A 15808-nucleotide genomic window follows, 5' to 3' on the forward strand; every position below is an offset into this window, starting at 1 on the left:
CACCTAATTATTTTACTGATGTCGTTCCTCAAGGCTTCACAACTTTTTTCCTTTCTCCTATGCACAGTATTTCTAGCAGAATGGAAGTAGCATACATGAAAATAAAGTTCATCCTCTTTTAGTTACTGCTCCTCACTTCTCTTTGTAATATAACTAGCTGTCCCTGGCGGCTCTGCCCACGTAGTGGTGAAACAGGACAAACTTTAAAAACCAATTTAAAAAAATGGAATTCTGGCCAAGCGGAGGGTAGGTAAGCTGTAACATCAAACGTTGCCACTGTATCTGATCGAGTTCAAGTCTGATGGGAGAGCGTCCCCCGCGTGGAGAGAAGAGCACGTGGCCGTGATGTCTTTGGGAATCAGCAGCGACCCTCTAAAACACACGTAACTCTGATCTTTCTCTCAAAAACATCAAACGTTACTCCTTAACAGTCTGTAAATCAGGGGTCTCCAACACGTCGCTCCCGAGCAACCGGTAGCTCGCAACCCCTTTCCAAGTAGCTTGACAAAGGGTTAATGAATCCTACACAAATTTGAAAACTTGTTTAGTCAAATTAGGGGTGGGTGATCTTTCCAAAAAATCACATCACGATCCTTTTAACACAAAATCACGATCCACAATCTGAATTGCAATCTCTCTTTTCAATGTGGCATACACTTAAGAGAAAATCCGGACTCAAACTCATCAAGACCTAAGTAACACTTTATTTTAAATAACAAACAAAGTTGAATTCAATTGTTCTCTCGTTCGCTAGCTAAGCGAAGTTAAGGTAAACGCCAGGAAGCTGGTGAGTGAGTGAGGAAGAAGCCCCCCCCCCCCCCCCCTCGGCCCGCTGCATGTTTCTTGGATTTGCGCAAATAAATCACTTCTGCAGGCGAACTATGATACTTGGTGTGATGAGAGAAGTCGCAAAATCAACCGGAATGTTCAAGCAAATTATAGAAAAAAACCCGATCTAAATCCGTTAAGCAGTTCTCTCTTAAAAAGCGAACAGACAAACAGACATACAGACAGATGTTGGATTTTATATATATACTGGATATAGATATAGATGACAATATTTACAATTTCTAACAATGGTATTCATCCTGGGTACCAAGGTGGCACAGTAGCTATTGTGGCTGCTTCATGGTTCCAACATCCTGAGTTTTATCCCGTGCTCAGCAGTCATCTTGTGAAGTTTGCACATTCTCTGTGTGTGTGTGTGCATACCAGGTAAGTCTGTAGTCTGTCTCTGGGTATTTTGGTTTTATTCCACTATTTAAAAAACACATGTAAGTTAACTGATGATTCTAAACTGGCTGAGTGTGTGTGAGTGCGCTTTGTGTCGGGTCGGTGCCCTGTGTGGAGTCAGTCCCTGCCTTGTGCGTGATGCTGCCAGAATAGGCGCTGAACTTGAATAGGATTACGCTCGTTTGACAATATTATGGTTTGTCATTTTAGGCATTTCATCCCTGCCAGACGTTCTCTCATTACCTTAAAAGTCTGATTATCTAAATCCCCTAAAATATAATGGAGATAGCACTTAATGTAATTCCTAGTGCATTTTAAGTATAATCATACAGACCTGCCTGATGCAGCAAATGTACTAACAGTAAGAAATACAACGTATTAAACTGATACAGTCACTTCACTGTAACTAACTGTTCCACAAGTTAAACAAATGCTCTGTCAGAACTTACAATAAGATGGAAACAACAAAAGTAAAATCTTCATTGCCTATTGTCCAATTTGAAAGAGCACAAACAATCACAGTGGTATATTCTCACAGCTGAAGGTCATAGTGTGTGTACCTCCAGCTGCAAACACACAGCATTAGCATGAAATGCCACATTTTGGGGGTCCCCTATCACACTAGGCCAACAACCTGCTAAAGTAAAGAAACATTTGCCAAATTAGGACATAACTGTTGGGGTGGTGATATTGTGAAGCACTCGGCACAATATATAATATATAGCAACATATAAGAATTACATTAAAATTCAAGTCATAGACCCTCTGTACAATCTTCCTAACTTTGTAACAAAACATCCCCTTCAGTCCAAAATATGGTGTAGGCAAAAGACTACATACTGGCATTTGGATTAATTGCTGCTTTTCATGTTGTTTTTATTATTTGTTACTTTTAAGGAAAATAGCCTAAGAGAATTAGGAGTACCAAAACGCAATCTGATTTGGCATAATATTGCACTGAACCTCAACCCAAATTATAAAAATTAAATCAAACATGGTGTGGCAGACGCCCAGCCGGGAAACCTGGAGGATGAGAACACCGGGAGATAGGCAATACATCCCCTGGGACATGAGAGGCGCGCCCTGATTCTCTTCTGGCAGCACTTCCTGGTTTGGCAGAAGTACTGCAGTCCATGGCTCCGGAATCATCCAAGCGCCCTCTCGTGTCCCGGGGGTAGTATTGCCTCTCTCCTGGTCTTCTCATCCTCCAGGCATCCCGGCAGGGCAAGAGCCCCAGCTGTCTGCCACTATGGAGACCCAGCACTTTTCAATTGCTTTATCGATTTAATTCTTCCTGTATTAATTCTTTGGACTGAATTCTGTCATGCTGTATTCTAGTCTAGATCAGTGTTTCCCAGCCTCGGTCCTGGGGACCCCCTGTGACAACACCTGACAGCACTGATCTCTTTTAATTAGCTGCTATTATTTTTCTTTTATTCTCAATTCAGAAAAGCACAGCAACATGATTTTTACATTTATAAGACATTTAGAAATATTTCTGCTTTTTCTGTAGATTTAAATGCTTAACTCTCTTTTGTTGATTTCATTCTATTTTGCTCTTTCTCTGTGTAGTTTTTCCCTTTCGTTGTATCTCATTAATGACAATTAAAAACGAGCAGAGCAGACACGCTGGCAAACAACACGAAATAATCAAAGGCTGCAAGTACTTCAGCATCAGACTCACTAATTAGTAAATAACTAAACAATTAGAACACCTAGAAAAGTAGAATGAAAATCAAGATGAAAATATTGTTAAAAAGAAAAAAATACATTATTCCCACATAACTGCTTTGTACATTTTAATATATATTTATATATATATATTCTTATATAATACGCTACCGTAGCTGTTCATTTGTCTGTCCAGGATTTCAAATCACCTGTAGCTCGCAAACAATTTGACCTATTGACCTGAAATTTGATACACATATACTACATGACGTCTACTATCCACTTTCAGGGGGTGATGATTGACCTCCAAGATCAAAGGTCAACCCAGGAAGGTCAGGTTCAAAAATCAAATAACCTGTAGCCTGAAATTTGGTACACATATACTACACTGAAACTCTGCACTACAGCTTTATATTAAAAGCGAAGAGTTTTGGAATTATTCCTCTTTTTATTTTCATTTTATTTTATTGTAGAATCAACTCTAGGCAGTGGGAAGCAGGACAGCCGTGCATCCACACCACCTTCGCCATCACTTCCCCTACCTCTTAATATCTTAAATCATTCTTGAGGAAAATTAAGGAAAACATACTAAGCAATTGCAACACAAACATTGACTTAATCAGTTTTAACCTGTAAAGATGCAGACGAAAGAAGAGAAGAAGCGGGCCACTAGGGTGGAGAAGAGAAGAGCTGCTCAGGAAGCAGCAAGCGCATCTACCTCTGAGCAAGCGAGTGCTAAACATACAGAGAAAGAGGATGAAAACTAGGAATGATCAAGTCAAGTGGATTCACTACACGTTATCGTGCAGTGTGCCGTTACTGGTCTATATACTGTATATATATTTATATATATTTTTTCTTTTTTACCAAACTTAGTTTTCTAATTTCTATATTGTTCTCAAAACACAGAACTTGGGAAATAACACATCACTTAATTAGCTGAGGAGTGCAATTAAAAAACAGAAGCTGGTGGGAACAAAAACCTGCAGCCACAGGGGTTCCCCAGGGCTGAGGTTGGGAAACACTGATCTAGAGACTATTATAGTCTGTATTATAGTCTAGAGAGCTATGCCTGACTCACTGAAACCTGTGGTAAGTATTTATTCTTTACAGGCATATATAGTTATCTACTGAATATGACTTTTGTTCCCACTCATGGTTCTACAGTATGCATGGTCTGCTAATTTTAAGTATCTAAAAGCTTCCACTTTGCTGCTTTAATTACTAGATTATATATTTCTTTTCTGACACTTTTCTTTTGTTTCTCCATTTGGAGTACAGGCAGGTGAAGTAACTTGCTCATGATCAGCCACCGTTAATGATGGGATTTGAACCCTTAACCTCTGAGATTAAAGTCCCAAGCTTTAGCCACTATGCCACACTGTCTGCCTATTGCCAAATATTTTATTTTATACACAGAAAAGCTCATTCCTTGCCTTAATTATATCAGTTCTTGAATGGCTGTAAATGATCTTCCAGAGAGACCTCTTGCACATCTAAAGCAGCTTGAGTTTTCCTTAATGAATACGGCATTCTGCCAAATGACATCATTAACCATTACTGTTGTTGCTGTTCCACTTAAATCTCCTTTTCAGATGTGCAAGTAATCTATCATGCCCTCATCACCTGTCACCTAACTTATTAAAACTTATTAAAACAGTGATGGTTATCCATGTAGTATTCATATATTTCCCAATGTGAAGTCCAATCCACTAACCCAGTTTAGGGTAGAGAGCCAGTGCTCTTTCTGGTAGCACCGAGTGCAACATAGAAACCAACCTTGGTCTGGTGCCAGTTCATGTCATGAAAAATGTGCTATGCCATTGTGCACCAGCTGTAACATCTGCACTGTTGCAGTTGCTGCTTTTCTAAGAAGGTGGCTCGTTGTTTAACAGTATGCACTTTTTTTTAGCCAATGCGCTGCCCATGTCTTTCTTTCAATCTCACTAAACAACTCTTGAGCGCGAGCAAACAACCAAATGTTTGGCATTATAAACAGATCTGTTGTAACATTGAAACCAAAACAGTGCATCATAGTGGCCTTAGAAATGACTGACTTTATTAAGTGTTTTCATTAGTCTTCCTGTCATGCATATTAAGTAAATATCCCATAGCTGGCAGGGTCAGGCTATTTGCTGTTTTTTTTTGTATAATAAGTTAATTTCACTAGAATGTTATGGTATCTGGATAATGTATGATGCTTGTGCATATAATTGCTCACTTCCTTGAATTTTAAGTAAATACTCACTGACATGGGTGATTTATTTTATTTTACCCTTTTTAATTCTAGCTGAACTTTGCTCTTTGTAATCTCAAAATTGTCTAGCATTTCCTCATTCTCTTATCTATTAGCATGTTACTGGCACTTGCCAAAGCGAAAATGTCAGAAAAATATGAATTTCAAGTATCTGCTATTTCCTTTTCTGTATATTTCAATTCACCCTTGTTGGTATTAAAGAAACTTCACATTGTTGTGGACAGTTCTGTTACTGCTAAAATAGTGAAAGAAATGAATTGTTGTATTCTGCATTATCATTATCAGTGTTTTTTAAACTACTAGGGGGCTTTGCTCCCTGCTCGCTTTGCTTTCCCACCCCCAATCTCCCCCAAAGGGACACACTACGCGCCAGCCATTTCGCATCTCTGCCACTCGTGTTGTGAAGGGGGGGCTGAACGCAGGCTAAGCAGATGCGGTCTGATCAGCTGCTGTCTTGCTGCTGCTGCTGCCGAGCTGCGTGTTCTGCTTGTCGCGCTGCACGTCAATCAGTTAAAAGCCTGTGCAGCAGCTGTTCTTTTGTCTCACTGCCTTGTCTCGCAGGATGTTAAAGTGTCTCCGAGAAAATCACATATCGTCTCCTTCCAAGATTTTTTTTTTATAATAGAGAGACAAGGAGTGTTCAATTATAAACAGGAATTTTCATGCTCTGTTCTTATAAAGAGTGCAAGGTAAATGTGACTCATTGGACAAACACAAGCATATATGAACTTGTCGTTAGTAGTGCTAGCTGCTCTCCCATCAGTTGTAATCAACATGTCGGAGCAGGAGGTACACAGTAGTGTTGTGCAGTGCATTGTTATTCAATTTATTCAAGACTTAAAAAACAGTTTGGGGATCAGTGTCTCTCACTCTGTCTCTCAGTCTAGATCAGGGGTGTCGAACTCCGGGCCTGGAGGGCCGCAGTGGCTACAGGTTTTCATTCTAGCCCTTTTCCTAATCACTGACCAGTTTTCACTGCTAATTAACTCCTTTGCCCTTCATTTTAATAGCCCTGTTTTTAAGGATTCAGCCCTCTGAATTGATTTGTTTCTTCATAAAATGGCAGCCAAACAGAAATGAAATGTGAAACGAACCAACAGATGAGCAGCTAAACTGGGATTTCAAACTCCAACCAATTTCACTCCAAACAGTCTCTTAATGAGAAGCTGATGCTTGCTGTTAATTAAGCCCATTATTTAATTCAATGGCTTGTTGCTGCTCTCATTTCCAAATTTGTTGATTTTTCTGTTTTTTCTAAGAACACCGTCAAAATGTTTTGGTGACCTGAGAGATCAACCTTACTGAGACCTTCACCTTTCTTTATTTTCAGATATTGTGTGATGGGCACAGGTGAGCTGGTCATATGGTGGCTAGTTTGATGTCTCATTATTCTTTGGCTACTAATTAAGGAAAAAGAGACAATTAAGGGGTCTGAGTCAAGTTAATTAAAACTAAAGCAAAAGAAGTTAATTAGCAGTAAAAACAGCTCACTAATGAAGAAGATGGCTAGAATGAAAACATGCAGCCACTGCGGCCCTCGAGGACCAGAGTCTGACACCTGTGGTCTAGAGTGTATGATTGGTGCAAGTCATTCAGAGAGGGACGATCATCTCTTCGGTCCACTGTAAGGAATTTTTAGGAGGGAAGAAATTCAAGCCGAATGAGGAGGTTATTGACGCTGTGCAAGAATGGGTCAACATGCAGTCAAAAGACTTCTAGTCTTCGGGGATTAAGAGGCTTCCTGAGCGCTGAAACAAGTGGATTGCAGTGGCAGGAGACTATATAGAAAACTAGTGAGTAAGTCGTTTCATTGTATTCAATAAACAAAGCATAGCTCATAAATTCCTGTTTATATTTGAACGGCCCTCGTACATTTTGTCCTTTGCGTGTGTTTATAAGCTCCACAATTAAGGCTTGAGTTGTTTTTCTTTTTCTTTGTTGCTTACCAATTCTAGCTTAACATATTGTGAATTGACAGCAAACTTGTGGCATCTCTCTACGTCTGCAATAATATCAAAGAAGTCAATCGTATTCAAAATTGGTACATCAACTGTAAAGCACAGTGTGAAGGTAAAACAAAGGCACAGGAAAGGAAGACCAAGAACCTGGCTACTCCACTGGGCCTAATGTTCATAGGCCTTGAGATCTTCTCTACCAACTCTTGTCTACCATACTTACTGCTCCAGTCTTCAGCCGCTCTTTCATTACTGTGGCTTTTTCCTTCCACCATCACAATAATCTTCCCCCAAACTGTTAAGATTAAGCCAAGGATCTCTCATGTGGGTTTTCTTTTTATTTGATCTTTTTGTTGCTTGTCAAGAATTATTGTGTACATCCTCTGAATTTCCATCCATCCATCCATTTTCCAACCCGCTGAATCCGAACACAAGGTCACGGGGGTCTGCTGGAGCCAATCCCAGCCAACACAGGGCACAAGGAAGGAAACAATCCTGGGCAGGGTGCCAACCCACCGCAGGACACACACAAACACACCCACACACCAAGCACACACTAGGGCCAATTTAGAATCGCCAATCCACCTAACCTGCATGTCTTTGGACTGTGGGAGGAAACCGGAGCGCCCGGAGGAAACCCACGCAGACACGGGGAGACCATGCAAACTCCACGCAGGGAGGACCCGGGAATCGAACCCAGGTCCCCAGATCTCCCAACTGCGAGGCAGCAGCGCTACCCACTGCGCCACCATGCCGCCCTTTCCTCTGGATTTTATTTTCCTTTTTATGCTATATGTATTTAAGAATATTTTATTTATTAATTACCTAATATACTGTATATTTTACTTTTATTATTATTTATCATGTTTTCTGGCAGGGCCACCTGATGCTGCAGCTGGGGTTACCACCTCCCTTGGCGCTTTTGTATTTCAGCATTGAGGTTGCTCTGGCAAAAATCCCATCACCTCCTCCATGCGGCACCAGCTGGGCAACAAGAACCCTCAGGGACTTGGCTAATGGTGGGGGTCTCTGACATCAGATGGAGCAACGCATCTGTTGCAGTATTCGCATCACCCTGCAACATCAAATCAAAACTCAACTTGACATGCTAGAACGTTCCCTGTAAGCGACACATGTCGTTCTCGGTCAAACAACGTGAGCAAGGGCTCCCTGCCCAGGGATGGGGGTGGCTAAAGAAACTAGTCCAGAAACAAATCCGATTAGCCACACTCAACATCGGCACCCTGACTGGCCGAACCCGTGAAATGGCTGACGTCCTCAAGACCCATCGCATCAACATGATATATATCCAGGAAACCAAATGGGCTGGATCTACGGCCAAGGACATCGGTGAGGGCCACAAGATCTACTACCACGGCCTGAAAGCCACCTCCTGCAGTGTCACAGTGGGTAGGGCTATGGCAACTGCAGTTATGATGGCTGCTGCATCATCGACTGCGCCAAGGCACATGACCTTGTCATCGACATCACCCTCTTCAGGAAATGGCCAGCACAACTGATCACCTACAATAGCAGTGGACGGACGTCCCAAGTCAACTACTAGCTGCTCCGATGAAACGATCTCAAGCTGATGATAGACACCAAAGTCATCAAGTTGGACAACATTCCCCTCCCCCAACACTGCCTCCTCATCCTCAACTTCCAGCTTGATCTCGGATGGCAAGGGAAACCCTGCACATCTGAACTCAGACGCATCAAGTGGTGGAAACTTCCTGAGCACAAGAGAGAGCTGGCAGCTGCACTCAACATGCTCTCCATCGACCCTAGCCAACCAGCAGAGGCCCTCTGGGACAACAACATGGACCACATCCACACTGCCAAAGCTGAAACTGTTGGAAAGACCAAGCCCGGAAGGCAATTCATCAATAAACAAGTCTGGTGGTGGAACAAAGCTGTGCATCCCACGATTAAGGAGAAGAAGCTGGCCTACAAAATCTGGCAGGCCATGTGCCTTGACGCCAACAATCAGCAGTAAAAGACCTTCAAGTCAGCAGCAAAGCGAGCCGTCTCAACAGCCAAGGCCTCAGCACTATGCGGTATGTATGAGCAGATGGACCTGCCAGAAGGAGCGAACAAGATTTTTCGCCACGCCTGCTCCCGCCAACCCTCGACCCAGGACACCGGCCACGTTATGAACATCAAGGACGAGCACCACCAAGTCCTCTGAGTCCCAGCCGCCATCTTGAAACAGTGGAACAGCTACTTCTCCAAGATTAGCAACAAGGAGTTCCTCCACCTGCTGATACAAACCTTTAAATGCATCCTTGGACCCATCCCAGCAATGTCGACAGCAGTAGTCCAACAGGCGATTCACAAGATGAAGAATGGGACGGCGCTAGGATGGTGTAGAGCCGAACATCTGGCAGCCCTGTTCAACCGGATTGTGGAAGAAAATGCGGTGCCCCAAACCTGGATCACAAGCATAACGGTGCCCATTTGGTAAGGGCTCTACTCACAGGGTTTCTTCCTAAAACAGCTGACCACAAATCCTCCAGTCTCTGCACTTTAAACCACAGGGGTTTCAGGGTCAAAGTAAAAGAAACTGAACAAAAGACCTGACACTGTGAGAAGAGAAAAATGCTAAAACTGTGGTAATCCATTCAGGAGCACAAGGTAACTGAAACGTATTGATTAATTTGTACATTGTAATGAGTGTGGCAACAGAGGAGATGAACAGACTGACACACACACACGTGGACCTCTGCAGTTTCATGCGTTTGAGAAGTACTTCTGTCTGCTATGATATCTGTCATTTTGTCAAATTTTCCTCTGGTGACAAATTAAGTTCTATACAGGTGCTGGTCATAAAATTAGAATATCATGACAAAGTTGATTTATTTCAGTAATTCCATTCAAAAAGTGAAACTTGTATAATAGATTCATTCATTACACACAGACTGATGTATTTCAAATGTTTATTTCTTTTAATGTTGATGATTATAACTGACAACTAATGAAAGTCCCAAATTCAGTATCTCGGAAAATTAGAATATCAATTAAGACCAATGCAAAAAAAGGATTTTTAGAAATGTTGGCCAACTGAAAGGTATGAACATGAAAAGTATGAGCATGTACAGCACTCAATATTTAGTTGGGGCTCCTTTGGCCTGGATTACTGAAGCAATGCAGCATGGCATGGAGTCGATCAGTCTGTGGCACTGCTCAGGTGTTATGAGAGCCCATGTTGCTCTGCTAGTGGCCTTCAGTTCTTCTGAATTGTTGGGTCTGGCATATTGCATCTTCCTCTTCACAATACCCCATAGATTTTCTATGGGGTTAAGGTCAGGCGAGTGTGCTGGCCAATCAAGAACAGGGATACCATGGTCCTTAAACCAGGTACTGGTAGCTTTGGCACTGTGTGCAGGTGCCAGGTCCTCTTGGAAAATGAAATCTGCATCTCCATAAAGTTCGTCAGCAGCAGGAAGCATGAAGTGCTCTAAAACTTCCTGGTAGACGGCTGTGTTGACCTTGGACCTCAGAAAACACAATGAACGAACACCAGCAGATGACATGGCACCCCAAACCATCACTGACTGTGGAAACTTTACACTGGACCTCACGTAACGTGGATTCTGTGCCTCTCCTCTCTTCCTCCAGACTCTGGGACCTTGATTTCCAAAGGAAATGCAAAATTTACTTTCATTAGAAAGCAGCAGTCCAGTCCTTTTTGTCTTTAGCCCAGGCGAGACGCTTCTGACGCTGTCTCTTGTTCAAGAGTGGCTTGACACAAGGAATGCGACAGCTGAAACCCATGTCTTGCATACGTCTGGGCGTGGTGGTTCTTGAAGCACTGACTCCAGCTGCAGTCCACTCTTTGTGAATCTCCCCCACATTTTTGAATGGGTTTTGTTTCACAATCCTCTCCAGGGTGCGGCTATCCCTATTGCTTGTACACTTTTTTCTACCACATCTTGTCCTTCCCTTTGCCTCTCTATTAATGTGCTTGGACACAGAGCTTTGTGAACAGCCAGCCTCTTTAGCAATGACCTTTTGTGTCTTGCCCTCCTTGTGCAAGGTGTCAATGGTCGTCTTTTGGACAACTGTCAAGTCAGCAGTCTTCCCCATGATTGTGTAGCCTACAGAACTCGACTGAGAGACCATTTAAAGGCTTTTGCAGGTGTTTTGAGTTAATTAGCTGATTAGAGTGTGGCATCAGATGTCTTCAATATTGAACCTTTTCACAATATTCTAATTTTCCGAGGTACTGAATTTGGGACTTTCATTAGTTGTCAGTTATGATCATCAACATTAAAAGAAATAAACATTTGAAATACATCAGTCTGTGTGTAATGAATGAATCTAATATACAAGTTTCACTTTTTGAATGGAATTACTGAAATAAATCAACTTTGTCATGATATTCTAATTTTATGACCAGCACCTGTATATCTGTCTATCTATTTTAACTATTACATCACTATATGACATAACAACATCAAACAGACTTTAGATAGGCATTGTGGTCTTTGTATATATTACCTGTTAAAAGACTATATTCTAATATGGCATGCTTGCATTTCCAATTAGACAGTAATGTTAACTTACTTAGTTATTTGTTTAGACATGCCAGCAGAAGAGGGATGTTGTGCAACCTCATCTGTGCTTTTACTGGAGTCGTTAAGACAGATTTGTTGATTTGGATGTTTTGAGTGCTCTGTAACTCCTGTAGCTCTTTGTTATCCGCTCTCTTAATGGCAGTCCTTTTGACAGTGTGTGACAAATCATTTACTTTGAATGCATATTTTGCAATTCATATTTTCTTAAACAAAGCTACCTCATATCAACTGCTACACTATAGTTGTAATTGTTAGCAACAGAAAGTGCATACAGCATCTGCCACAACATATCATTCACTTCTACCACTAGTCCATTGAGGTCGTCAAATGCCAATGTATAATCTGATGTTATAAAAAGGTTTTTCCCTTGCAGCAAGTTAGAGTAGGTTTACTTCTAACACATGCAATGTGCTCCTCTGCATAAGTGACACACATTTATATGTTTAATAGGGATCTTTCTAGGAGAATGTTTGGCCGTAGACAGTTTATTGTAATCAGAAGCTTTCTCTCTGATAGATCAAGTTAACGAGAGCACCTATATGCTTTGCAGTTCAAAATCACCGCTTCTACTTTGAGCACCACCTACATGAGGCATGGGATTGGTTCCCACCCACTTTTAAGCAAAATTCGCTCATGGTTGTCTCCAGACATATATATTACACATCTACCTCATTGAGACTAGGTTCTGAGTTACAGCAAATTCACTTCCAACCAAACCTTGAATTCACTTCCACAGTCACAGAGACTACAGGCTAACACTCACACTAGTAGTGTTATGATTGAGACACAAGTAGACTGGGAAACCATCGAAAGACCTAGGCCTAAAAACCAAACTGTCTTCTTCTTCTTCTTCCTTTGGCTGCTCCCGTTAGGGGTCGCCACAGCGGATCATCTTCTTCCATATCTTTCTGTCCTCTGCATCTTGTTCTGTCACACCCATCACCTGCATGTCCTCTCTCACCACATCCACAAACCTTCTTTTTGGCCTTCCTCTGTTGAAAAACCAAACTATCAATTATTTAATTTAAAGATTTTTAAATCATCAACCTTTTCAGTGTTTAGGTATGATTAATTTATTACAGGTGAACTAATTACTCAGAATTTCACTAGACTCTCTTGACACTCACTTGTCACTTCCTCACCGCATTTTTAATTTGACATTTGCAGCTTCATAACTAAGTAGTCTGACTTGAAGTAACATCTATGAGACCTGCTGCTGTGCAGATGGGGAAACAACACTTCTGAAAGGACACAAAACTACAAAGTGTGAATGCACCATTAGGTGCAACCTGAAACCAAGATTTAGCATCAAATAATACTGATATCATGTTTATCACCAGCTTACTCAGGGGCCAGCATGTAACTCACTCTCTGTCCAAAATCATACTACATATTGCATTGTGAGCTCCTAATTGCTTTTTGTGAATAACAATATTCATAAATGTACAATCGGTTCAGCTTGGTTTTGAAATAAATTTTCATCAGCTGAGAGAAAAATTCAATAGTCAATTATCTTGTCTGGATGGTTAAGTGTTATGTCAGCAATAAAAATGTAACCATCATAAATATAATCAAATTCTGTTGTTTAGACCTTCATAGCAGTTCATCCATCTTACTAGTAAACCTAATTACACATCTATCATTGCTGTGCTGTCAATATGAAGAAATCTTGCTTCCCAACTGTACCATTTTGTGATTTTGTGTTATGCCAAAAACACAGCTTATGAAAAATCACACGTATTATTCCATCCAGGGTGGCATCCATCCAAGCAAGCATCGTGCACAAGGCAGGAACAATCCCTGGACAGGGCACCACACACACATACCCTAGTAGTGTCAATTTAGCATCACCATATCCTGCATGACTTTGGAAGGAAACCGAATCATGCCAAAGACACCCACCAGGAAAACATACAAACTCCAGGCAGGATACACCCAGAACCTGACCCCTTTAATGCAAAGCTGCAGAGCTACTGCTGCTCCCCCATGTTCCCACAAGTTTAATACATACTTCAATGCATTTCATCATGAAAATGATATCAAGTGTACATCTTAGTATTCTAAATTGTTCAGAGAGCTGTAATATCATGAATGTAATATATTCTGTGTGGCAATCACTGCCTTTGCACCCCCGTCGGCGTAACACAAAGCCCATTTAAGAAGCAAGCAGTGATTAACGACTGAGTCAGGAAACACTTAGAACACAAAGCATTTAACTTGTTTCTTTAGCTGCGATGGGGTTTTAGAAACTCTACTACATTAAACATCAATTTTAAGATGAAGCTTTCAACATTTGAATTTAATGACAAAATAAATGAAGATATTAAAGTCTAAATTTTGAAATTAAAGTCGACATTTTTACTTTAATCTCGTGTGGGATATGGCCGGCCATTCATCCCGGCCAATACCCCCAGGCCGCTAGGTGGAGCCCTCCCTGTAGTGTGGAAGTGCCCCGAATGCCAGCAGGGAATTATGGACAGTGGACTTTTAATTCACAGCCCTGCTGGATACAATGGGGGCCACCAGTGGACACTACAGGGAGGAGTAAGGACTATTTTCCCTACACCCCGGAAGTATGTCCCAGTCACATGGGCAGAAGAAATGACGTGCTTCCGGGATGAAAAAGAAGAGTTTTGATCTGACCCAGAAGTGCTAAGAAGTCACATGGACTGAGGGTTCAGAAGCACTTCCGGGTCACAGACTATAAAAGGACTTTGGGAGATCCCAGATGTTGAGCTGAGTTGAAAGGCAGGGTGGCTAAGCGTCTGGGAGTAGAGGATTGTTTATTTGATTATTGGTTATTGTTATTGAGTATAGTGGAGTGGTGGTGCTTTGTGCACTTTATTATTATAATAAATATTCATCTTTGGACTTTTACCTAGTGTCTGACGTGTGGTCTGAGGGTTCAAGGGAGCGAGAGCGCCCTTATCTTTCACACTCGACATAGTCCTTTTTCTCTTCTCTGTGGCCCTAATACACTTCCGTATGAAACTCATATAGTCGCCTTTTCACATTATCTTTGATATCTGACCACTTCTTTTTTATTTCGGGCACTGTGTAACTTTCTGAGGTTCAACTTTTGAGTGCCTCCGCCACACTGTGCTTCTCCATCAATTTCCTTTTGTTGCTTACTCCACTGCTTAAGCCACTAAATTGTACATTTTGCTTTGCGTCCACTGCACTGAGCAGGACCTTCATTTCGCTTTCACCAAAATTCTTCTTTTTAACACTTGCTTTTGCCATTGTCTTTTAACAAAACACTGAATGGAAGGGGCTATTTATATTGATTTGTATATTGAAATAGGCATAATTATGGGAGGAGTTGGGGTGGCTGTAGGCACGTGTATGTGCATTAAAATGCATTAGAATTCACATTGATTGGGGTTTATAAAGGAAAAGTGCACAGAACTTTGCTTAGGCATAGTTTTATGCATCTGAATTTGTTTGTGCATGGGGCATGTTTTAGTGTGTGTGTACACACAGTGTTATACATGAAGCCCCTGCTCTTTTCTGTTAACTAATATGGTGTTTTTATTTCACCTTGTACTTGATTTTAATTTTTTTACTTGACAAGTACTGCACTGCATTGTGACCTTATTTGCGTAGAAATCAAATTATAGCTGTACATGTCATTAATGGCACTATGAGTTCTAAGACAAAATTTGACTGACTTAACTGTTGACTTGCATAGAGGCTACAAGCCTATAAAGTTGTTGGCTAGCCATTAAAATAAAAGTAAAAAAGACTGTTATTATATGGCTTTAGTATGTGGGAATATGCTAAAACCTAAAAATGTGCAATTGGCATAAAACTAAATACATTAGAATTAAATAAATAATTATTATTAATTACACTTATTCAGAACTTTTCTAAATACTCAAAGTGCTTTACACAGTGAGGAGCCACTTCAGCCATCACCAATGTGTGGCATCCACCTGGTAGCCATTAATGTGCCTGTATGCTCACCACACATTAGGTGGTGAAGGGTTAAGGTAGATAGTTAGCCGATAAGGCACAAGGTATGATTAAGAATGGAGGAGGCCATGATGGGCACTTTAGACAGGACATCAGGGGATACCCTGCACTTTTTAAAAGATGCCCAGGAATCTTTTACC

This window comes from Erpetoichthys calabaricus, chromosome 14 (genome assembly GCF_900747795.2).
Source record: "Erpetoichthys calabaricus chromosome 14, fErpCal1.3, whole genome shotgun sequence".
NCBI lineage: Eukaryota > Metazoa > Chordata > Cladistia > Polypteriformes > Polypteridae > Erpetoichthys > Erpetoichthys calabaricus.